Consider the following 26,097-nt stretch of genomic DNA (forward strand, 5'->3'; position numbering starts at 1 on the left):
TTCAACATTGTTAACAATTTCTTTTACTATTTAAAAATTCTAATTTAAAAAATCTTCTCCCAGATTGCGCCTACCTGCTGGCGTATTTCTTTCAAAATATTGTTGCATGTTTTGAACAATAAGTTTCACTTTTTGTATTTTACTGCAATGTTTTTTGTATTTCATCTTTTGCCATCTGTATTTAACATGAATTGTAAAAAGATGCCGTTTATATGTTTCTGCTTTTTTTTCATTAATTTGCTAGAAATGAAAAAAAAAATTTGAGAAAAATAGACAAAAAACTAATAAAAATAACTAAACAAATATTTTATACATTTATCTCTCCATATACATCTAAACTTAGAGCTTCCTTGAGAAGTCGTAGAGCAAGTTTTTCGTATTATTTACTTTTTTTGGCAGTCATGTGAATTTGCAATTGTTTAGCAAAATACAATTTTTTTATTGTCTATTCAAAGGTGTTGGTTGCTTGGTGTCTTTCACACATTTAGAGAGGCCATATAGAAAAAAAAGAAAAACAATTTCAACAAAAACCATAAAAATATTTAACAATTTTGGGTATTTATTTGCAACATGTGAAGACTTTCACGCCTTCTATAGGATGGAAAGGAGTGAGCTTAGCAGCAAGCTACATTTGTGAGTGTTGCAATAAATTTAAGAGAAGCTAGACATGATAAAAATATAATAATCGTTTAAAAATTGGCCTGAATTTGTACATGTAAACAGAAAACTCAACAAATTAAAATATTTTTTTTCTTAAACTTGGTTAATGTAAGATTATCCATAGTTTAAACCAAGTTTAAGCTAAATTTTGTTTTAATAAAAATAGGAAAATACAAACTACATCATAAAAGTACATAAATTTAATTTAAACTTGGAACTTGTCTTGGACTAAACTTAGTTTAAACCATAGTTAGATTAATTTCACTGAAATTTTAATGTAAATGAGCTATTTATACCTTAAATATTTGATTTAATGAAGTTTCTTATAAATGCTGAAATGACAATTAGCTAAACCTATGGATGATCCCAGTTTAAACCAAGTTTAAGCTAAGTTTTTCTTTAATTGATAAAGAAAAATACAAACTACTTTATAAAAGTACTTCAATTTTATTTAAACTTGAAATTTGTCTTGGATTGAACTGAGTTTAAACCATAGTTAGCTTAATTTTAATAAAATTTTAACGAAAATAAGCTATTTATGCCTAAAGTATTTGATTTAATGAGGTTTCTTTTAAATTGTAAAATAATAACTAGTTAAACCTAGAGTTAATCCCAGTTTAAACCAAGTTTAAGAAAAGTTTTATACTAATTGAAATAGAAAAATACAAACTACATCATAAACATACTTCAATTTTATTTAAACTTAAAATTGTGCTTGGATTAAACTCAGTTTAAACCATATTTAGCTTAATTATTATGAAATTTTAACTGAAATGAGCTATTTATGCCTGAACTATTTGATTTAATGAGGTTTCTTTTAAATGTTAAAATAATAATTAGTTATACCTAGGGTTAATCCCAGTTTAAACTAAGTTTAAGAAAAATTTTATACTAATTGAAATAGTAAAATACAAACTACATCATAAAAATACTTAAATTTTATTTAAACTTAAAATTTGTCTTGGATTAAACTCAGATTAAACCATAGTTAGCTTAATTAATATGAAATTTTAACTAAATTGAGCTATTTATACCTTAAATATTTGATTTAATGAGGTTTCTCTTAAATGTTAAAATAATAATTAGTTAAACCTAGGGTTAATCCCAGTTTAAACCAAGTTTAAGAAAAGTTTTATACTAATTGAAATATAAATATACAAACTACATCATAAAAGTACATAAATTTTATTTAAACTTGAAATTTGTCTTTGATTAAACTCAGATTAAACCATAGTTAGCTTAATTATTATGAAATTTTAACTAAAATGAGCTATTTATGCCTGAAGTATTTGATTTAATGAGGTTTCTTTTAAATGGTAAAATAATAACTAGTTAAACCTAGGGTTAATCCCAGTTTAAACCAAGTTTAAGAAAAGTTGTATACTAATTGAAATAGAAAAATACAAACTATATCGTAAAAATACATCAATTTTACTTAAACTTAAAATTGAGCTAGGATTAAACTCAGTTTAAACTATGATTAGCTTAACTTGAATGAAATTTTAGCTAAAATATGCTATTTATATCTTAAATATTTGATTAAATGAGGTTTCTTTTAAATGTTAAAATAATAACTAGTTAAACCTAGGGTTAATCCCAGTTTAAACCAAGTTTAAGAAAAGTTTTATACTAATTTAAATAGAAAAATACAAACTATATCGTAAAAATACATCAATTTTACTTAAACTTAAAATTGAGCTTGGATTAAACTCAGTTTAAACTATAATTAGCTTAACTTGAATGAAATTTTAGCTAAAATATGCTATTTATATTTTAAGTATTTGATTTAATGAAATTTCATTTAAATGCTAAAATCACAACTAGCTAAACCTAAGGTTAATCCCTGTTTAAACCAAGTTTAAGGAAAATCGTTTTTTAATTGTTATATCAAAATGAGAACTATATCATAAATATACCTCAGTTTTATTTAAACTTTAAGTCAATCTTAAAAAATCTTGGTTTAAACTAGGTTTAACTTAATTTCTATGAAATTTTTACTAAAACCGACATGTTATAATATTAAATATCATTTTAAAGAAGTCATATTTATAAAACAAAATTGTAACTAGTTAAACTTATGATTGATAGCAGTTTAAACCAAGTTTAAGCTAAATCTTTTACTAATAAAAATAGAAAAATACAAACTGTATACTAAAAGTTTATTAATTTTATTTAAACTTAAATTTTGTTTTGGTTTAAACTCTCTTTAAACCTAGTTAAATTAATATTAATAAAATTGTGTCTAAAAGGATCTAGAAATTCCATAAAAATTAAATTAAATGAAGTATTATTTATAATTTTAAACGTTAACATGTTAAATCTAAATTGTATGCCAGTCTAAACCAAGTTTAAGAAAAGTTTTTCTTTAATTTAAATAGAAAAATATAAACTAAATCATAAAAGTATTTTAATATTATTTAAACTTGAAATTTATCTTGTATTAAACCGAGTTTAAACCAAGCTTAGCTTAATTTTAATAAAGTTTTGACCACAAGTTCTTTTAATATGATAAATATTGACTTTCCTGAAGTTTTATTAAAACTCTGAAATATTTAAGAGTTAAAATATAGCCTAAACTTAGTTTAAACCAAGTTTAAAAAAATTTTTCAATTATTGCGTATAGAAAAACTTTAGCTGCATTAGAAATACTCGATTTTATTAAAAAATTTAGTTAACCTTGAAATAAACTTAGTTTAAACCAAAGTTTAAGTAAATTCTATATGAAAAAATTTTCAATTATCGAATTATTAGAAATCGATTTTATTAAAAATTTTAGTTAACCTTGAAATACACTTAGTTTAAACCAAGTTTAAGTAAATTCTATATGAAATTTGATTTAAAAAGTGCTATTTATATCGTAAATAAAAAGCTTTTAATAAATCTAATAAGTAAAATTAAATTCAATTTAGTTTAACCGGAGATTAAAGTCAGTTTAAAGCAAGTTTAAGTAACGTTTTGAAGTAATTTTAATTAAAGATTATTCAATTCTTAAGAGAAAGACTGAGATTTTATTTAAACTTAAAGTTAACCTTAGTTTATTTATAGTTTTACATGATAATTTCATATTTCTTCTATATATATTTTGAAAAAGTATTCGTTTCCTTTTTAACCTTAACATTTTTATGGTTTTTTATAGATTTTTAGCAAAAAGTTGAACACACAGAATTTTTATTTTTTTTGTAAAACAATCTCAATTGCTAGATGGTGGCTTTTTTTTATTTCAACACTTTTTTTACGAGTTTAAAGTAAGAATGTGTGTGAGTTTAAAAGTATTTCTGATTTAACCTGTATGATATGAAGGTAGTTTAGTTTTTTTGTTGTTGCACTTAATCTACCGTTAGTTGTACAAACGGCCACACATTTATAAAGGAATCTTTGCTCTCTGTATTTGGAAGACAACATTAAAATGTAACTTGTTTTTCGTTTTTCACAAACACTTGGGCAACATTTAATGCAAGAAAAAACCTACAACAAAAAAATGTGTATTAAATGTAGATGACTTTCACAGGCCTTAAATTCCACATACTCGTATTTATTATTTTTATATTTTAATGAGTTTTTTCTTCGTGCAGTGCAGCGCTTGTTTTTACTCCCAAACTAGATCTTTGCTGAAAAGATCATTTGCAACATGATAAACTTGTCAACGTGGAAATAGTTAAAGAAATTTTATATTTTTACAGAAACAATGGCAAATAATGGGAATGGAAAAAATAATGTTGAAAATAATGTTGCTGGTTTTGTGGGCGTTTAAGGTGTTTTGATATGTGTTTAGACCGTTATTTAAATTGGATTAAGGTCAAAGAACTTTGAGGAAAATAAACCTCATGACTTATATTACAGACAGTATTTATAAAAGCAAGGTTTTCTATATAAACTGCAGTTAAACATGGTTTAAACTAACATCAAGGTAAAGTTAAACATTCAGAGATTTCTTAGATTCAATAAGACTTCATAAAATCTAATTTCTATGATATATGCAGCACTTTTAGTCAAAATTTCAATAAAATTAAGATAAACATGGTTTAAACTGTGTTTAATTCTAGCTAAACTTTAAGTTTAAATAATATTTAAGAACATTTATAATGTAAATACTATTTTTCTTTTACAATTAGTGCAAAACTTTGCTTAAACTTGGTTTAAACTGGAATCAATCTGAGGTTTATCTAAATATAATTAAACATGGTTTAAACTTTGTTTAATTCTAGCTAAACTTTTAGTTTAAATAATATTTAAGTACTATTATAATGTAAATACAATTTTTCTTTTACAATTATTGAAAAACTTTGCTTAAACTTGGTTTAAACTGGAATCACGGTTTAAACTGGGTTTAATTTAAGCTAAATTTTACGTTTAAGTAAAATTTAAGTCATTTTTTAATATAGTTTAAATTTTTATAATTTAATTAGTGCAAAACTTAGCTTAAACTTGGTTTAAACTGGGATCAATTTGAGGTTTATCTAAATATAATTTTAAATTCTAAATAATAGTGCGTTAAATCGAATTTGTATGGTATAAGTAGCTTAATTTAGTTAAAATTGTATTAAAAATTTGGCTAAACCTGGTTTAAACTTAGTTTGTTTCAATATAAATTTTAAGTTTAAATAAAATTTAAGTACTTTTGTGATGTAGTTTATGATATTTTATTGGAATTAGTGAACAGGTTTGCTTAAACTTGGTTTAAACTGGAATCAATCTAAGGTTTAACTAGTAATCATTCTATATAATAAATAATATTTCACTTATGGTATAAAAAGCTTATTTTAGTCTACATTTCATTAGAATTAAATTAATCAAGGTTTAAACTGAGTTTAATTTAAGCTAAATTTTACGTTTAATTAAAATTTAAGTCATTTTTTAATGTAGTTTAAATTTTTATAATTTATTTAGTGCAAAACTTAGCTTAAACTTGGTTTAAACTGGGATCAATCTAAGGTTTATTTAAATTATAAATAATAATGCATTAAATCGTATTTGTATGGTATAAATAGCCCAATTTAGTCAAAATTGTTTCAAAATTTAAGCTAAACTTGATTTAACCTCAGTTTATTTGAAGATACATTTAAAGTTTAAATAAAATTTAAGATGTTTTATGATGTAGTTTATGAATTTCTATTGGAATCATTGAAAAATTTTGCTTAAACTTGGTTTAAACTAAGATCAATCTGAGGTTTAAGTTTTTATCATTTCAGCTAATAGAAAAGAATTCAATAAGCCGTTTTTTCGGGGTATAAAAAGCTCACTTTATTAAAAAAAATTTAAGAATTAAACTAATCAAAGTTTAAACTAAGTTTATTTTAAGAGTTATTGTAAGCTTAATTAAAAATTAAAGACTTTTATAATGTAGTTCGCAATTAGTGGAAAACTGTGCTTAAACTTGGTTTAAACTGGGATAAATCTGAAGTTTAACTATTTATTATTTAAGCTTATAAATAAGAATTTAATAAATTGAATTTAAAGGTATTTTTTTAGTTAAAATTGTATTACAATAAGTTAAACTTGGTTTAAACGAAGTATACTTTAATATAATCTGTAAGTTTAAATAAAATTTAAGTACTTTTATGATGTAGTTTAGCTTTTCTATTTTTAGTGAAGATTTTTGCTTAAACTTATTTTAAACTAGGATTAAACTTACAGATATTTTATTTGTCTTTAAAGGTTTTATTGGCAAATTTTAGTTAAAATTTTTATTACATGTAAGTTAAACTTGTTTTAAACGAAGTTTAGCTTAAGATAATCTGTAAGTTTAAATAAAATTTAAGTACTTTTATGATGTAGTTTAGCTTTTCTATTTCAATTAGTGAAGATTTTTGCTTAAACCTGGTTTAAACTAGGATTAAACTTAAGTTAAACTTACAGATAAGATTTCATTAAATCGAATTTTTAAGCTATAACTAGCTTTTATTTTCTAAAATTTCATTAGAATTATAATAATTAGGGTTTAAACTAAGTTAATTTTGGCTTGAATTTAAGTTTAAATTAAACTTGGTTTAAACGAAGTTTATTTTAAGATTATGTGCAAAATTAAATTAAATTAAAATACTTTCATGATGCAGTTCGTATTTTTTTATTTAAGTAGTGAAGAAATTTGCTTAAACTTGGTTTAAACTAGGATTAATCTTAGGCTTAATTAGATTTTTCTAGTTATCAGTTTAGCTTATAAATAAGACTTCATTAAGCACTTTCATGATGTAGTTTGTATTTTTTTAATTTCAGTAGTGAAGAACTTTTCTTAAACTTGGTTTAAACTAGGATTAATCTTAGGCTTAATTAGATTTTTCTAGTTATCAGTTTAGCTTATAAATAAGACTTCATTAAGGTAAACCTAGCTTTTATTACACAACATTTCATAAAAATTAAGTTAAACAGGGTTTAAACTAAGTTTATTTTGGCTTAAATTTAAGTTTAAATAAAATGTGAATATTTTTAAAATATATTTAATAATATGCTATAGAAATTCATATAAGACTTAGGTTAAACTTGGTTTAAACCAGGCTTAAGCTAAGTTTAATTTAGTAACAATTGAAGATATTAACATATTTTTAAAAAATTATGTTATGAAATTGAGTTTTTGTGCTGTAACTAGCATTTTTAATACAAATTTTGTAAAGATTTTATTTAAACGTGATTTAAACTGGGTTTATTTTTTGAGGATTTTCAAGTTTAGTTAAAAATAGGGTTATTTTATGATGTAGCTAATATTATTATATAACTGTAACATAATTATTATAGTTAAACTTGGTTTAAACTAAGATTAATCTAGGTAGGTGAATATTTGAAAAAAACTTAAACTTTTTTAGAATTTCGTTCAGATTAATCTTAAAAAAACAAGACAATAATTGCCCTGCATCAACAAAATGACACAAAATTAGTCCACAATAATTAACAAAGATCCGTTAATTGATATAAATTTATTATTTCCAGCAACATGAAACACAAACGTCATTTTTAAGTTTACAAACTGACGTTGGTTCGTTCGGTTGTTTATAAGGCAAAAACTATAAATATTAAACAATATTACCTACTATATATTTTTTATAATTTGTTGGTAATTTTATAATTTATTATACTGAACCAATTTTAAGCCAGCAACTAGAAAACAACATTAAAACAAAATACTTTAAAGAAATAACGTGCAATACAGCAGTGTTTATTGTCACATGTCACGTTAGATATTTTGTCATTGTTTACGTTGCTGTTGTTGTTTCACGTAACAATTAAAACAGCAACAACAATAATACATAGCCCCAACATTGTTGTTGCAAATAACAATTTAAAAACATACTCTACAGTTAGACGTTTTAAAGTTGTATTTGCGCATGCGCAACATCTATAACGAGAAGGTATGGAGGGAGCATAGTTAGTTGGCAAATGGAGGGGGTATAACTTCATTAGCTTGTCTGCAACTCTACCAACACCGCCACCAACTGCGGCCTAAAGTTCCAGCTCCACAGCATATTTATATGCTGGGTTATCTAATGAATTCAATCGATCATTGAACTTAAAGAATTCGACTGCAGTGCACCGAAATAGTGTGTTTTTTTTTGGTTTAGCGGTTAAATGTTGTTCACCTTGAATGGGGTGCACAGCAAATGGTAACAAAACAAATTTACAATAGACTTAAAACGATGAATGGACAGACAGACAGACCGACAGACATGGTAATTATTGCAGTTGAATTGCAAACAATTCAATTCAATTTGAAAATAATTAAACAATCGTATTAAACGATTTTCGTTTGGATGTTTTAGGAAAAACAAGAAAAAATCGCAAATATTTACAATAAAGCGAAAATATGTTAAAATAAAATGTAAAAAATAATAATAATAAAATTCCCCATATAAACAGATATTTAAACAAAGTTTAATTAAAATCTATATGCTTATGTGAAAACTTTATTTCATATCAATTGAAAGTAGCTTTAAACGCTACTTAAACTTGGTTTAAACTGCTACTAACCTCTCATTAAAACAAACAATATTTCAATTTACTAAAAAAATCCCGAAATTTTACTTAAACTTGGTTTAAACTGGTATTAATCCCCAATTAAAACAAACAATATTTAAACTTACTAAACTAACCAAAAGCTTTCCTTAAACTTGGTTTAAGCTGGTATTAATCTCTCAGTAAAACAAACTATATTTCAGTTTACTAAAATAACTACAAATTTTAATATTTAAACGAAGTTTAAATAAAATCTAGATGCTTATGTGAAAACTTTATTTCAGATCAATTGAAGGTAGCTTAAAACGGTACTTAAACTTGGTTTAAACTGCTACTAATATCTCATTAAAACAAAAAATATTTAAGTTTACTAAACTAACCAAAAACTTTCCTCAAACTTGGTTTAAACTGCTACTAATCTCTCCTTAAAACAAAAAATATTTCAATTTACTAAAATAACCCGAAACTTTACTTAAACTTGGTTTAAACTGGTATTAATCTTTCATTAAAACAAACAATATTTAGAGTTACTAAACTAACCAAAAACTTTCCTTAAACTTGGTTTAAACTGGTATTAATCTCTCATTAAAACAAAGAAGATTTCAGTTTACTAAAATAAACAAGGTTTACTAAAATAACCAAAAACATTCCTTAAACTTGGTTTAAACTGGTATTAATCTGTCACTAAAACAAACTATATTAAAGTTTACTAAAATAACTAGAAACTGTACTTAAACTTGGTTTAAACTGATATTAATCTCTAATTAAAACAAACAATATTTCAGTTTACCAAACTAACCAAAAGCTTTCCTTAAACTTGGTTTAAACTGGTATTAAACCCCAATTAAAACAAGCAATATTTAAGTTTACTAAAATAACTAAAAATGTTACTTAAACTGTGTTTAAGCCAAGCTAAACATTAAGTTTAAGTAAACTTAAAGTACTTTTATAATATAGGTCGTGCTTTTTTAAAACAATTATTAAACATTTTTTCTTAAACTTGGTTTAAACTGGGATCAATGAAAGGTTTAACATTTTAAATTTTAAAAAATAATTCATTAATTTGAATTTCTAAGGTATAAATAACACATTTTAATTAAAATATTATTTTAATTAACTTAAACCTCAGTTAAACTGAGTTTATTTTAAGACCAACTGCAAGTTTAAATAAAATTAAAGCACTTTTATGGTATAATTCGTACTTCTATATTTAAATTAAAAAAAATCTTAGCTTAAACTTAGTTTAAACTACTATCAATCATAAGTTTAACTAGTTATCATTTTAGCTTTCAAACTAAAACTTCATTAACTTGAATTCTTAAGGGATAAATTGCTTATTTTAGTAAAAATATAAGTAAAATTAAACTAACCATGGTTTAAACTAAGTTTATTTCAAAATTTGCTAAAAGTTTAGATAAAATTGAAGTACATTTTTGATAAAGTGCTGAATTATATATTTCAATAAGTAGAAAACTTTGCTTAAACTTGGTTTAAACTAGGATTAATCTTAGTCTTAACTAATTGTAATTTTAGCTTATAAAAAGACTTTATTAAATCAATTTTTTAAGGTACGTGTAGTACAATTTCTTCAAGTTACATTAAAATTACGAATAAACATGGTTTAAACTTTGTTTATATAAAGTCCAGCTGTGAGTTTAAATAAAATTAAAATAAAATTTAAACTGGGATCAAAAAAAACTTAATTGTAACAAATTTCAATGATAGAAAAAGCTGTTTTTAGTGAAAATTTCTTTAAAATAAAGCTAAACATGGTTTAAACTAAGTTTATTTCAAAAATAATTGTAAGTTTAAATAAAATTTAAGTACTTTTATGATGTAGTTCGTTGTTTCCCATTGCAATATGAAAAATTCTGTTCTTAAACTTGGTTTAAACTACGATTAATCTCAGGCTTAACTAGTTTACGTTTTATTTTTGAATAAAACTTAATTATAACAAATTTCTAAGGTACTAAAAGCTGTTTATAATCAAAATTTCTTTAAAATAAACCTAAACGTGGTTTAAACTAAGTTTATTTCATGAATAATTGTAAGTTTAAATAAAATTTAAGTATTTTTATGATGTAGTTGAGACTTTTTTACTTCATTTTGTGAAAAACTTAGCTTAAACTTGGTTTAAACTCGGAGAAATCTTAGGTTTAACTAAAAAAAATTTCACATTTGGAAAATTTTCTATAGAAAAAAAGCGTCACATTAACGCTTTTCGCTACCAATCTATTCATCTTACAACCCCTCTTGGGTGAAAATCTTATATAAAAAAATCAAGATAAAATTGAAAAAAAAATTATTTATAAAACTACAAGTCATTAAGATCAAATCAAACATTGGTTTTAATAATAATAAAAAGCAACACTACGATACAATGTTAAAATAAAAACCATAAAGTGGCAGCAGAAGACAAAAAAATATATACAAAAAATGCATTAACAAAATACAAAACGTAATACAAAGCGAAAATGATTAATTATGTTGATCACACCATAAAGATTTATATTGTTTTTTTCTTTTTTGTCTTTGATTTTATTATATTTTCATTTTCTGACAAAATAAAGACTAAACTAAAGCACTAGTCACTCAATTTTGTAACATTCAACTCATTAGAAGCCGCACTTTTCAAATGATTTGTTGTTATAGAAAAAAAAAACAAATTAATTTTCAGCTTAACAAATAATTAAGAAATCTACTGTATAATTAATAAAAAAAACAAACAAAAAGAGTTAAATAATTTGAAATATTTAAGATTTAAGAATATTTGTGACGGGGTTATATACAAAACCTCAAGACTCTAAAAGTGAGAAAAAGAACTTTGACCCCGTTTTACAGGTTTCGTTTTTAAATAATTATAACAAGTTTGGTTAGAAATATTAAAGAAACCATAACGAAAGACAAGAATTTCTCAATATTATTTTAATATTTCAATTATTTGAAGTTAAGTCATTTGCATTATTTGACTTATCACTCTGTGAATTGAAAATTTGTCCTCTCTATTGTTTTGCCAAATTTTTACTATTATTTGCTTATTTTTTTAAATTAATTAGTTTCTATTATATCTAAAAAAAACACGTTGTTTTTTTCTCTTAATTTGTTGTGAAATTTCGACCTTGATCTGAGGTTACTAACTAAGATTCTATCGTGTTGAGTCTAATTTATCTCTCTCACACTCTGCCTCAAATAAGCTGGCTATTCATTATACATGATCCGGTTTTTGTTGAATAAATTTCCAATTATTTTGTAAATTTGTTTTTTTTATTAGTCTACACAAATAAACAAATTAAAAATCGATTTTTAATTAAAACAACAAAAACAAATTGATTTGTTGAAATTCATAAAGAACAACCAGTTTAATAAATAAACTAAATGCAAACGACATTCAAATTGTATATGGAAAACATCTTCAGAATTTGGAGAATATAATTAATTACAGCATTAGATGTAAAAACATTGATAACTTTTAATAATAATGTCGACAAATTGATAAATTGTCTCCAAAAAAAATCATAATAAAATGAAATCGATCATTTTTCAATATAAATATTAAGAAATCGATAACTTTTCTTTAAAACTAGAATGATATCGATAACTTTTCTATAAAAATAGAAAGTTATCGATAACTTTTCTATAAAAATAGAAAGTTATCGATAACTTTTCCATAAAAAAAGAATGATATCGATAACTTTTCTATAAAAATAGAAAGTTATCGATAACTTTTCTATAAAAATAGAAAGTTATCGATAACTTTTCTATAAAAATAGAAAGTTATCGATAACTTTTCTATAAAAATAGAAAGTTATCGATAACTTTTCTATAAAAATAGAAAGTTATCGATAACTTTTCTATAAAAATAGAAAGTTATCGATAACTTTTCTATAAAAATAGAAAGTTATCGATAACTTTTCTATAAAAATAGAAAGTTATCGATAACTTTTCCATAAAAAAAGAATGATATCGATAACTTTTCTATAAAAATAGAAAGTTATCGATAACTTTTCTATAAAAATAGAAAGTTATCGATAACTTTTCTATAAAAATAGAAAGTTATCGATAACTTTTCTATAAAAATAGAAAGTTATCGATAACTTTTCTATAAAAATAGAAAGTTATCGATAACTTTTCCATAAAAAAAGAATGATATCGATAACTTTTCTATAAAAATAGAAAGTTATCGATAACTTTTCTATAAAAATAGAAAGTTATCGATAACTTTTCTATAAAAATAGAAAGTTATCGATAACTTTTCTATAAAAATAGAAAGTTATCGATAACTTTTCTATAAAAATAGAAAGTTATCGATAACTTTTCTATAAAAATAGAAAGTTATCGATAACTTTTCTATAAAAATAGAAAGTTATCGATAACTTTTCTATAAAAATAGAAAGTTATCGATAACTTTTCTATAAAAATAGAAAGTTATCGATAACTTTTCTATAAAAATAAAAAGTTATCGATAACTTTTCTATAAAAATAGAAAGTTATCGATAACTTTTCTATAAAAATAGAAAGTTATCGATAACTTTTCTATAAAAATAGAAAGTTATCGATAACTTTTCTATTAAAATAGAAAGTTATCGATAACTTTTCTATAAAAATAGAAAGTTATCGATAACTTTTCTATAAAAATAGAAAGTTATCGATAACTTTTCTATAAAAATAGAAAGTTATCGATAACTTTTCTATAAAAATAGAAAGTTATCGATAACTTTTCTATAAAAATAGAAAGTTATCGATAACTGTACTATAAAAATAGAAAGTTATCGATAACTTTTCTATAAAAAAAAGAAAGTTATCGATAACTTTTCTATAAAAATAGAAAGTTATCGATAACTTTTCTATAAAAATAGAAAGTTATCGATAACTTATCTATAAAAATAGAAAGTTATCGACAACTTTTCTATAAAAATAGAAAGTTATCGATAAAAATAGATCGTTTCCTTTTTATTAAACATTCGATTAGATAAAGTCTTATTTATAATCAAAAATGGTAACTAGTTTACCTTAAGATTGAAGCTAGTTTAAACCAAGTTTAAGCAAAGTTTTTCTTTAATTGCAAAAGCAAAATACGATTTACATTATAAAAATACTTAAACCCTGTTTTAATCATGTTTATACTTAAACCTACATTTGATCTTAGTTTAAGCCAAGTTTAAGGCTAGTTTACACTAACCTTTCTATAGAAAAGTCTAGTTAACACTAACTTTTCTCAAGAAAAGTCTAGTTAACACTAACTTTTCTCAAGAAAAGTCTAGTTAACACTAACTTTTCTCAAGAAAAGTCTAGTTAACACTAACTTTTCTCAAGAAAAGTCTAGTTAACACTAACTTTTCTATAGAAAAGTCTAGTTAACACTAACTTTTCTATAGAAAAGTCTAGTTAACACTAACTTTTCTATAGAAAAGTCTAGTTAACACTAACTTTTCTATAGAAAAGTCTAGTTAACACTAACTTTTCTATAGAAAAGTCTAGTTAACACTAACTTTTCTATAGAAAAGTCTAGTTAACACTAACTTTTCTATAGAAAAGTCTAGTTAACACTAACTTTTCTATAGAAAAGTCTAGTTAACACTAACTTTTCTATAGAAAAGTCTAGTTAACACTAACTTTTCTATAGAAAAGTCTAGTTAACACTAACTTTTCTATAGAAAAGTCTAGTTAACACTAACTTTTCTATAGAAAAGTCTAGTTAACACTAACTTTTCTATAGAAAAGTCTAGTTAACACTAACTTTTCTATAGAAAAGTCTAGTTAACACTAACTTTTCTATAGAAAAGTCTAGTTAACACTAACTTTTCTATAGAAAAGTCTAGTTAACACTAACTTTTCTATAGAAAAGTCTAGTTAACACTAACTTTTCTATAGAAAAGTCTAGTTAACACTAACTTTTCTATAGAAAAGTCTAGTTAACACTAACTTTTCTATAGAAAAGTCTAAAGTTGATAAATTTTCGCTTATCGCCTGTCGTTTCAAATGTGTTTAAGTTTTTCTTTATGCTTTATGTAAATTTATTTCAATCTTCAGCAGTTCAACTGCAACTTTGTGGTTCACAACAAATACTTTACGGTTCTTTTTCTATATTTTGCTAGATGTTAGCAGCAGTAGTCAGTCCGTCAGTCTTTGAGGTTGTCTGTCTACTAGACAACCAGTCAGTCTGTGAGCCAATCAAGCAAGCAGCGTCAGAAAATGCATGATTTTAAGCTGGGTAATGGCAGCATTTAGTTGTTAGTGGAGTAGAAGTAGTTGTATGCAGTAGCAGTTTATTGCCACAGGGTCATGCGAGTACTCCACATACGAGTACTCATATCGTATCTGTTTAGCTCCATCAATCTAAGAGTTTTATCTTGTTTTTACTTCATAGTTTGTATTAACTTTTAGTTTATAATGTGGTTTGCGGTATAAATCATTAATAAGACTTTATGCTAATGGACTTTAGTTAGAAAGAGTCAGCGTTAATAAAAGAGTTCATATCATTATCATTATTGGAAACATAATTATCTAGCATTAATTAATGTTCATTAAGTTATTGGGATAAAAAAAGAAATATTAGATTTACACCTTTTTGAAAAAAGTAGCTATATACAAAAAAAACGGTTAGCATTCAATTTACATAATTTTTATTGTTAATTTATAAATAATTACTTAATTACATTTAAATTGGCTAGAGAAATAAACAATCAAACACAACAAAAAGTAATTTAAAGTTGTAAACATGGAAACATTAAATTTCAGATACAAATGAAGCAGAAATTTAATGAAATTTATTAGACAAAAAGCTTTTTTTATCTAAATTTCAAGGAAAAATTTACATTTATTTGAAATTAAAAATATGTAATCGGTAACCGAATAATTTTAATCGAGTAACCATTTTAAATTTAATGATAAATAGTAATTCCTTTCTAAAAACAATAATTTCACAAAATTTTCAGAAAAAAAAAATTAATCGATTAAAAAGTAATCGGTAACCGAATAATTTTAATCGGGTAACCGTTTTAAAATCAATGTTAAAATGTAACTAAAACTATTTCTTTTTTAAAAACAAAAATTTTCAGAAGAAAAATATTAATCGTTTAAAAAGTAATCGGTAACCGAATAATTTTAATCGGATAACCGTTTTAAATTTTATGATAAAATGTAACTTAAACAAATTCTTACTTTAAAAATAATAATTTTCCCAGAATTTTTGAAAAAATTAATCGGTTACTTTTAATTGGGTAACCAAATAATGCACGAATATTATAAATAACAAGTGAAAAAATCTATTATAAGAGTTTAAACAGTAAATTTATAGAAAAAATGTAAATTTATTTAACATTTAAAAAAAGTAATCGGTAATCGCATAATTTTAATCGAGTAACCGTTTTAAAATTAATGTTAAAATGTAACTGAAACTATTTCTTTTTTAAAAACAAAAATTTTCAGAAAAAAAAAATTAATCGATTAAAAAGTAATCGGTAACCGAATAATTTTAATCGAGTAACCGTTTTATATTTTATGATAAAATGTAATTTAAACAAATTCTTACCTTAAAAATAATAATTTTGCAAAAATTTTCAGAAAAAAAAACTAATCGATTAAAAAGTAATCGGTAACCGAATAATTTTAATCGGGTAACCGTTTTAAATTTTATGATAAAATTTAACTTAAACAAATTCTTACTTTAAAAATAATAATTTTGCAAAAATTTCCGAAAAAAAATTAATCGATTAAAAAGTAATCGGTAACCGATTAATTTTAATCGGGTAACCGTTTTTAATTTTATGATAAAATGTAATTTAAACAAATTCTTACTTTAAAAATAATAATTTTGCAAAAATTTCAGAAAAAATTAATCGGTTACTTTTAATCGGGTAACCAAATAATGGACGATAATTATAAATAACATGTGAAAAAATCTATTATAAGAGTTTAAACACTAAATTTATAGAGAAAATGTAAATTTATTTAATATTTAAAAATAAGTAATCGGTAACCAAATAATTTTAATCGAGTAACCGTTTGAAATTTAATGATAAAAATTAACTCAAACTATTTCTTTTTTAAAAACAAAAATTTTCAGAAAAAAAAATTAATCGATTAAAAAGTAATCGGTAACCGAATAATTTTAATCGGGTAACCGTTTTAAATTTTATGATAAAATGTAATTTAAACAAATTCTTACTTTAAAAATAATAATTTTGCAAAAATTTCAGAAAAAATTAATCGGTTACTTTTAATCGGGTAAACAAATAATGCACGAATATTATAAATAACAAGTGAAAAACTATATTATAAGAGTTTAAACACTAAATTTATAGAAAAATTGTAAATTTATTAAACATTTAAAAAAAGTAATCGGTAACCGAATAATTTGAATCGAGTAACCGTTTTAAAATTAATGTTAAAATGTAACTGAAACTATTTCTTTTTTAAAAACAAACATTTTCAGAAAAAAATATTAATCGATTAATAAAGTAATCGGTAACCGAACAATTTCAATCGAGTAACCGTTTTAAAATTAATATTAAAATGTAACTGAAACTATTGCTTTTTTAAAAACAAAAATTTTCAGAAAAAAATATTAATCGATTAACAAAGTAATCGGTAACCGAATAATTTTAATCGGGTAAACGTTTTAAATTTTAAGATAAAATTTAACTTAAACAAATTCTTACTTTAAAAATAATAATTTTGCAAAAATTTCAGAAAAAATTAATCGGTTACTTTTAATCGGGTAACCAAATAATGCACGAATATTATAAATAACAAGTGAAAAAATCTATTATAAGAGTTTAAATACTAAATTTATAGAGAAAATGTAAATTTATTTAACATTTAAAATGAAGTAATCGGTAACCGAATAATTTTAATCGAGTAACCGTTTTAAAATTAATGTTAAAATGTAACTGAAAATATTTCTTTTTTAAAAACAAAAATTTTCAGAAAAAAATATTAATCGATTAAAAAGTAATCGGTAACCGAATAATTTTAATCGGGTAACCGTCTTCAATTTAATGAAAAAATGTAAGTTAAACAAATTCTTACTTTAAAAATAATAATTTTGGAAAAATTTTAGAAAAAATTAATCGGTTATTTTTAATCGGGTAACCAAATAATGCACGAATATTATAAATAACAAGTGAACAAATTTATTATAAGAGTTTAAACATTAAATTTATAGAGAAAATGTAAATTTATTTAACATTTAAAAAAAGTAATCGGTAACCGAATAATTTTAATAGAGTAACCGTTTTAAAATTAATGTTCAAATGTAACTGAAACTATTTCTTTTTTAAAAACAAAAATTTTCAGAAAAACATATTAATCGATTAAGAAAGTAATCGGTAACCGAATAATTTTAATCGGGTAACCATTCTAAATTTTATGATAAAATGTAACTTAAACAAATTCTTATTTTAAAAATAATAATTTTGCAAAAATTTCCGAAAAAATTAATCGGTTACTTTTAATCGGGTAAACAAATAATGCACGAATATTATAAATAACTAGTGAAAAATCTATTATAAGAGTTTAAACACTAAATGTATAGAGAAAATGTAAATTTATTTAACATTTAAAAAAAAGTAATCGGTAATCGAATAATTTTAATCGAGTAACCGTTTTAAAATTACTATTAAAATGTAACCGAAACTATTTCTTTTTTAAAAACAAAAATTTTCAGAAAAAAATATTAATCGATTAAAAAAGTAATCGGTAACCGAATAATTTTAATCGGGTAAAGGTCTTAAATTTAATGAAAAAATGTAACTTAAACAAATTCTTACTTTAAAAATAATACTTTTGCAAAAATTTCAGAAAAAATTAATCGGTTACTTTTAATCGGTTAACCAAATAATGCACGAATATTATAAATAACATGTGAAAAAATCTATTATAAGAGTTTAAACACTAAATTTATAGAGAAAATGTAAATTTATTTAACATTTAAAAAAAGTAATCGGTAATCGAATAATTTTAAACGAGTAACCATTTGAAATTTAATGATAAAAAGTAACTCAAACAATTTCTTTTGTAAAAACAATAATTTCGCAAAATTTTTAGAAAAAAAAAATTAATCGATTAAAAAGTAACCGAATAATTTTAATCGAGTAACCGTTTTATATTTTATGATAAAATGTAAATTAAACTAATTGCTACTTCCAAAAAATTTCAGAAAAAATTAATCGGTTTTTTTTAATCGGACAGATTGGTCTTTAATTTGTTAAGAAATTTAACATTTTCATTGCAATAACTTGAAAATAATCTTATTTTAAACATCTTTCTTTAACATTTTTTATTATTATTTAATACATAGTAGTAAATTATATCATAATCTTTCCGGTTTGTGTAATCTGCTTTTAATTTTTTTCCAACAATATTTTCAAAATATAATGGCAAAACGACAGCCAATATTAATGAGAAATTATTAGCTAAATGAAGTAAAATAAAAAATAAAAAAAAACACAACACTTTTTCCTTGTTAACAAGTGTTAAAGACGATCATTGTCATCTTCATCTTTTGCAGCTGAAGATGATGTTGTCGTACGATCAGGAAGCATTTTAAAAAGCCAATAAAAACATGTTTTTCTCATATTATTTATTTCTCTTTCATAATCTAGAGAAAGAAATAAAACAAAAAAAAACTCAAAAGATCAAAAAGAAATTCCAAAAGAAAAGAAAAACTTTGTAAAACCGGTCGGTATAAAAAGTAGGGAGAAAAGAAAATGTTAAAGAAATGTATAAATATTATTTTCACAATGACCTTAAGTCAGTGAGGAAGATGTTGATGATGAAGCCTTTAAAGTTTGGTAACAGGTTTATGCTTTAATTTCCAGCATTTTCAGCCATAAATAAAATTTTTAATTTAAAAGAAAATTTTTGTGCAATTATTGCATGACTTTGGCTTTTAAGGAAAAAGTTGCTTAAACCAAAAATAACTTTTCAATGCGGAAGTTTAGCATCGAAAAATACAAAACCTGAAAAATTTACATAAATGGGTGAAAACTAAAGTAGAAACATAAATATTACAGCAAAAAAAGCTTTTAAAAAGCTTTCATGTCATTTATGATGGAATTGTATTTTAAAATTTTCCATTTCTAGGCTTTTCCTGAAACCTAATTTTCATTTTCAAATGCATGTTCATATAATGCCTTAAAAGAAATGCAGTGTTTGGTTTCTAACCAAATACTAAATGGACAAGGAAAACAAGTTGTTAGCATTATTAACTGACCAAATAAGTACGACTAAAAACGCATAAAAACCACCAGGAAATTGTTTAAATAAAGAAAAAGCTCAGCTTCAATTGACTTTAATTCAAAGAAAGTGTTTTTTTATTTTCTTTGTGGCTTAACAATCAATGATTTTATATTAAACAAAAATTTTTGACAATAAAAAATTCCACTCAAAACAAAAGTTTTTGGGTCAAAATCATAAAAAAAATCAAACATATTTCATTATAATTAAATTTTATAGCCATAATTACTACTAAAAATTATTAATTTTCAAAAAAAATCCAAAAAAAATTAAACGGTTACTTTTAAACGGGTAACCGAATAATCCAAAAATTAACAAAAATTATTAAAAACAAAGTTGAAAATCTATTTAAGGAATTTTATTACTTAATTCCTATAAAAAATTTGAATTAATTTATAATTTAAAAAAAAGTAATCGGTAACCGAATAATTTTAATCGAGTAACCATTTTAGATTTTATAATAAAATTTGATTTAAATTATTTCCTTTACAAAAAACAATAATTTCACAAAATTTGCATAAAAAGTAATCGGTTACTTTTAATCGGGTAATCGAATAATGCCCCTAACTCACAAATAAAAGTTGAAAAAAATTATTTTAAGCATTGTTATATGAAATTTAAACAAAGAATTTCAATTGATACATTATTTTAAAAAAGTAATCGGTAACCGGAATAATTTTAATCGAGTAACCATTTTAGATTTTATAATAAAATTTGATTTAAATAATTTCCTTTTCAGAAACAATAATTTTAAGAAATTTTTCGAAATATGTAAACGGTTACTTTTAATCGAGTAACCAAATAATGCCCCTAACTCACAAATAAAAGTTGAGAAAAATTATTTTAAGCATGTTCATATGAAATTTAAACAAAAAATTGCATTATTTCAAAAAAGTAATCGGTAACCGGAATAATTTTAATCGAGTAACCATTTCAAATTTAATGATAAAATTTAATTTAAATAATTTTCTTTTCAGAAACAATAATTTTAAGAAATTTTCCGAAATATGTAAACGGTTACTTTTAATCGAGTAACCGAAAAATGCCCATAACTGACAAATAAAATTTGAAAAAATCTATTATAAGCAGCTAATATGAAATTTAAATAATAAACTGTAATTTATGCAATATCTAAAAAAAGTAATCGGTAACCGGAATAATTTTAATCGAGTAACCATTTTATATTTTATGATTAAATTTAATTTAAATTATTTCCTTTTAAAAAATAATAATTTCGCAAAATTTTCAGAAAAAAGTAACCGGTTACTTTTAATCGGGTAATCGAATGAAGCCCAAAACTCCCAAATAAAAGTTGAAAAAATCTATTTTAAGCATGCTAATAAGAAATTTAAACAAAAAATTTCAATTTATGCATTTTTTCAAAAAAGTAATCGGTAACCGAATAATTTTAATCGAGTAACCATTAAACATTTTATGATAAAATTTAACTTAAATAATTTGTTTCATGAAAACAATACTTTTAAGAAAATTTCAGAAAAAAAGTAATCGATTACTTTTAATCGAGTAACCAAATAATGCCCCTAACTCACAAATAAAAGCTGAAAAAAAATATTTTAAGCATGCTAATATGAAATTTAAACAAAAAATTTCAATTTATGCATTATTTCAAAAAAGTAATCGGTAACCGGAATAATTTTAATCGAGTAACCATTTTAGATTTTATGATAAAATTTAATTTAAAAACTTTCCTTTAAAAAAAAAATAATTTCACAAAATTTTCAGAAAAAAGTAACCGGTTACTTTTAATCGAGTAACCAAATAATGCCTCTAACTCACAAATAAAAGTTGAAAAAATTTATTTTAGGCATGGTTATATAAAATTTTAACAAAAAATTTCAATTTATGCATCATTTCAAAAAAGTAATCGGTAACCGAATAATTTTAATCGAGTAACCATTAAACATTTTATGATAAAATTTAACTTAAATAATTTGTTTCATGAAAACAATACTTTTAAGAAAATTTCAGAAAAAAAGTAATCGATTACTTTTAATCGGGTAATCGAATAATGCCCATAAGTGACAAATAAAAGTTGGAAAAATCTATTTTAAACATCTTAATATGAAATTAAAACAAAAAATTTCAATTTATGCATTATTTCAAAAAAGTAATCGGTAACCGTGTAAGTTTAATTAAGTAACCGTTTGAAATTTAATGAAAAAATTTAATTTAAATAATTTGCTGTTCAATAACAATGATTTTTAGAAATTTCCAGAAAAAAGTAATCGATTACTTTTAGTCGGGTAATCGAATAATGATCCAAAATTTAAATTAACATTTGCAAAAATATATTTTAAGAATGCTAATATCAAATTTAATAAACAATTTTTAATTTATGCAATATTTTAAAAAAAGTAATCGGTAACCGTTTATTTTTAGTAAAGTAATCGATTATCAAATCATTAAAAATATAAATGAACTCACCTCTTAAAGCCAGTTTAAAGATCAGCCATAAAATTTTATCTGAAAAATATAAAAAAAATTACTATAAATTAATAAATCTCATAAAAAAATGTGTGTTTGTTTTTTTTTAAATCCTTATTTTAATTAAAATTCACAAGCAGACTTTAAAGTTTTAACATATTTACGTTCCAAAAATATTAAAAAATAAAGTAATTTCTCAAACAGTTTATTGTAAAACCTTTATTATTATGGCACTTGTTATTCAATTTTGTATGGCTGGCAATTATACAATATAAAAAAAAACACTTTTTTTATTATCGAAAAAAAAAATGTGAAATTTCTTGTTTCGAATATTAATTTGATGTGTCAAATTGTGGAAAAATATAAACGAACAGCTAAACAATGTAAAATATGTTTTTGTGTTTCTGTTAATAAACAGATTATTAGAGTAATCCGATATTTCAAGGTGAATTATTATAAATTATTACAATATAAGTAAACAAATTAAAATGCTTGAAATATTTAACAAAAAAAAAAAAAAAAAAAACGCTTAAAAAGCTAATGTGACAGCTGAAACGAGTTTTTGGAGGAAGACACAGGGAAGTGGATGACAGGTGAATTGCAATGAATAAGAAAAGATTAAAAACAACAAAAGATTTCAAAATGTTAAACAAAAAAATTTTATTCGAATAAAATTTTTATTCGAATAGTCATATAATTTTTATTCGAATAATCTTAAAATTTAAATTTGTACAATTATTTCTTTTCATTTTTAAATAATATTATTAAATTTAAACAAAATATTTATATTTATTCAACATTTTAAAAAAGTAATCGGTAACCGAATAATTTTAATCAAGTAACCGTTTCATAATGTCTTACTAAAAATTAATTTAAATAATTTCCTTTAAAAAGAAATAGTTTTAAGAAATTTTCAGAAAAAAGTAATCGGTTACTTTTAATCGGATAAGCGAATAATGCCTATAACTGAGAAATAAAACATGCAAAATTCTATTTTAAGAACTTTAATATTGAATTTAAGCAAAAAACTAATATTTATTTATTATTAAAGAAAAGTAATCGGTAACCATAAACAAATTTAATTGAGTAACCATTTAAAATTTCATGGAAAAGTTTATTTTGAATAATTTCATTTTATAAACGATAATTTTAAGAAATTTTTGGAAAAAATTAATCGGTTACTTTTAATCGGATAAGCGAATAACGCTAATAACTGAAGAATAACACATGCAAGATTCTATTTTAAGACTATTAATATTGAATTTAAGCAAAAAACTAATATTTATTTATTATTTAAGAAAAGTAATCGGTAACCATAAAAAAATTTAATTGAGTAACCATTTCAAATTTAATGAGAACATTTAATTTAAATAATTTATTTTTTATAAACTACAATTTTCAGAAATTTTTGGGAAAAATTAATCGGTTACTTTTAATCGGTTAAGCGAATAATGCAAAAAACTGAAGAATAACACATGAAAAATTCTATTTTAAGGACTTTAATATTGAATTTAAGCAAAAAACTAATATTTATTTATTATTAAAGAAAAGTAATCGGTAACCATAAAAAATTTAATTGAGTAACCATTTAAAATTTCATGGAGAAGTTTATTTTAAATATTTTCTTTTTTATAAACGACAATTTTCAGAAATTTTTGGGAAAAATTAATCGATTACTTTTAATCGGTTAAGCGAATAATGCCAAAAACTGAAGAATAAAACATGAAAAATTCTATTTTAAGGACTTTAATATTGAATTTAAGCAAAAAACTAATATTTATTTATTATTAAAGAAAAGTAATCGGTAACCATAAAAAATTTAATTAAGTAACCATTTCAAATTTCATGAAAAAATTTATTTTAAATAATTTATTTTTTACGAACACAATTTTTAAGAAATTTACAGAAAAAATAACCGGTTTCTTTTAATCGGTTAAGCGAATAATGCTTATAACTCAAGAATAACACGTGCAAAATCTTATTTTGAAAACTTTAACATTCATTCAATTTAAGCAAAAAACTAATATTTTTTTATTATTTAAGAAAAGTAATCGTTAACCATAAAAAAATTTAATTGAGTAACCATTTAAAATTTCATGAGAAAATTGAATTTAAATAATTTTATTTTTATAAACAATCATTTTAAGAAATTTTTTAGAAAAAGTAATCGGTTACTTTTAATCGGATAAGCGAATAATGCCTATAACTGAGAAATAAAACATGCAAAATTCTATTTTAAGAACTTTAATATTGAATTTAAGCAAAAAACCAATAATTATTTATTATTAAAGAAAAGTAATCGGTAACCATAAAAAAATTTAATTAAGTAACCATTTCAAATTTCAAGAGAAAATTTAATTTAAATAATTTATTTTTTACGAACACAATTTTTAAGAAATTTACAGAAAAAAGTAACCGGTTACTTTTAATCGGGTAAGCGAATAATGCTTACCCGAAAAATAATACATGCAAAATTCTATTTTAAGAACTTTAATATTGAATTTAAGCAAAAAACTAATATTTATTTATTATTAAAGAAAAGTAATCGGTAACCATAAAAAAATTTAATTGAGTAACCATTTAAAATTTCAAGAGAAAATTTAATTTAAATAATTTCATTTTTATAAACAATCATTTTCAAAATTTTTTTAGGAAAAAGTAATCGGTTACTTTTAATCGGATAAGCGAATAATGCCTATAACTGAGAAATAAAACATGCAAAATTCTATTTTAAGAACTTTAATATTGAATTTAAGCAAAAAACTAATATTTTTTTATTATTTAAGAAAAGTAATCGGTAACCATAAAAAATTTAATTAAGTAACCATTTAAAATTTCATGAGAAAATTTAATTTAAATAATTTTATTTTTATAAACAATCATTTTAAGAAATTTTTTAGTAAAAACTAATCGGTTACTTTTAATCGGTTAAGCGAATAATGCCCACAACTGAAAAATAATACATGCAAAATTCTAGTTTAAGAATTTTAATATTGAATTTAAGCAAAAAACTAATATTTATTTATTATTTAAGAAAAGTAATCGGTAACCGAATAATTTAATATAAGTAACCGTTTCAAATTTAATGAAAAACTTTAATTTAAATACAGCCATTTTTAAAACCAATAATTTTTAGAAATTTTTGGAAAAAAGTAATCGGTTACTTTTAATCCGTTAAGCGAATAATGCTCATAACTGACGAATAACAGTTGCAAAAATCTATTTTAAGAAATTTTATATAGATTTGAAGCAAAAATTTTACATTTATTTAATATTTTAAAAAAGTAATTGGTAATCGGTTATTTTCTGTCGAGTAAAATTACAAAAATTTAACATATTCATATATTACATGGTTAAAAACAACAATACTAATAAAAAATTTCGAAATGTAAAAAAAATTATTCGATTAATTTATTCGAATAAACATTTATTTTTATTCGATTAATTGAATAATTTTTTCCAACAAGTTTTAAAATTTTTAATTTAAGTATTTTCACCTGAAACCTGACTTTTTTAAACAAATTTTTAATGGAATATTTTTTCGATTAATCAAATAATATATTTTCGAATAATTTTTATTCGAATAATCAAATAATTTTTAATGCAAATTCGTAAAATTTAGTGTTAAAATTTGTGCACATGAAATAATAATACCAATAATTTTTAATCGATTAATCGAATAATTTTTAGTCGATTAATCGAATAATTTATTTTACAAAAAATCGTTTAGTTTTATAATTTTACACTTTAAATAATAATATTTATTCGAATAATAAAATAATTTTGTTTCGAATAATTTTTATTCGAATAATC

At 22.3% G+C, this 26,097-nt stretch overlaps 1 protein-coding gene across 1 annotated transcript in view; it reads right to left on the reverse strand.

The window, feature by feature from the left end:
* Positions 1-26,097, reverse strand: part of LOC135957084 (uncharacterized) — a 149,113-nt gene that overhangs the window by 67,895 nt on the left and 55,121 nt on the right. Inside the window, exon 4 of the mRNA XM_065507749.1 lies at positions 22,285-22,323. The gene's annotated coding sequence lies outside the window, so the exon portion shown is untranslated. The remainder of the gene's footprint in view (positions 1-22,284; positions 22,324-26,097) is intronic.

This window comes from Calliphora vicina, chromosome 4 (genome assembly GCF_958450345.1).
Source record: "Calliphora vicina chromosome 4, idCalVici1.1, whole genome shotgun sequence".
NCBI lineage: Eukaryota > Metazoa > Arthropoda > Insecta > Diptera > Calliphoridae > Calliphora > Calliphora vicina.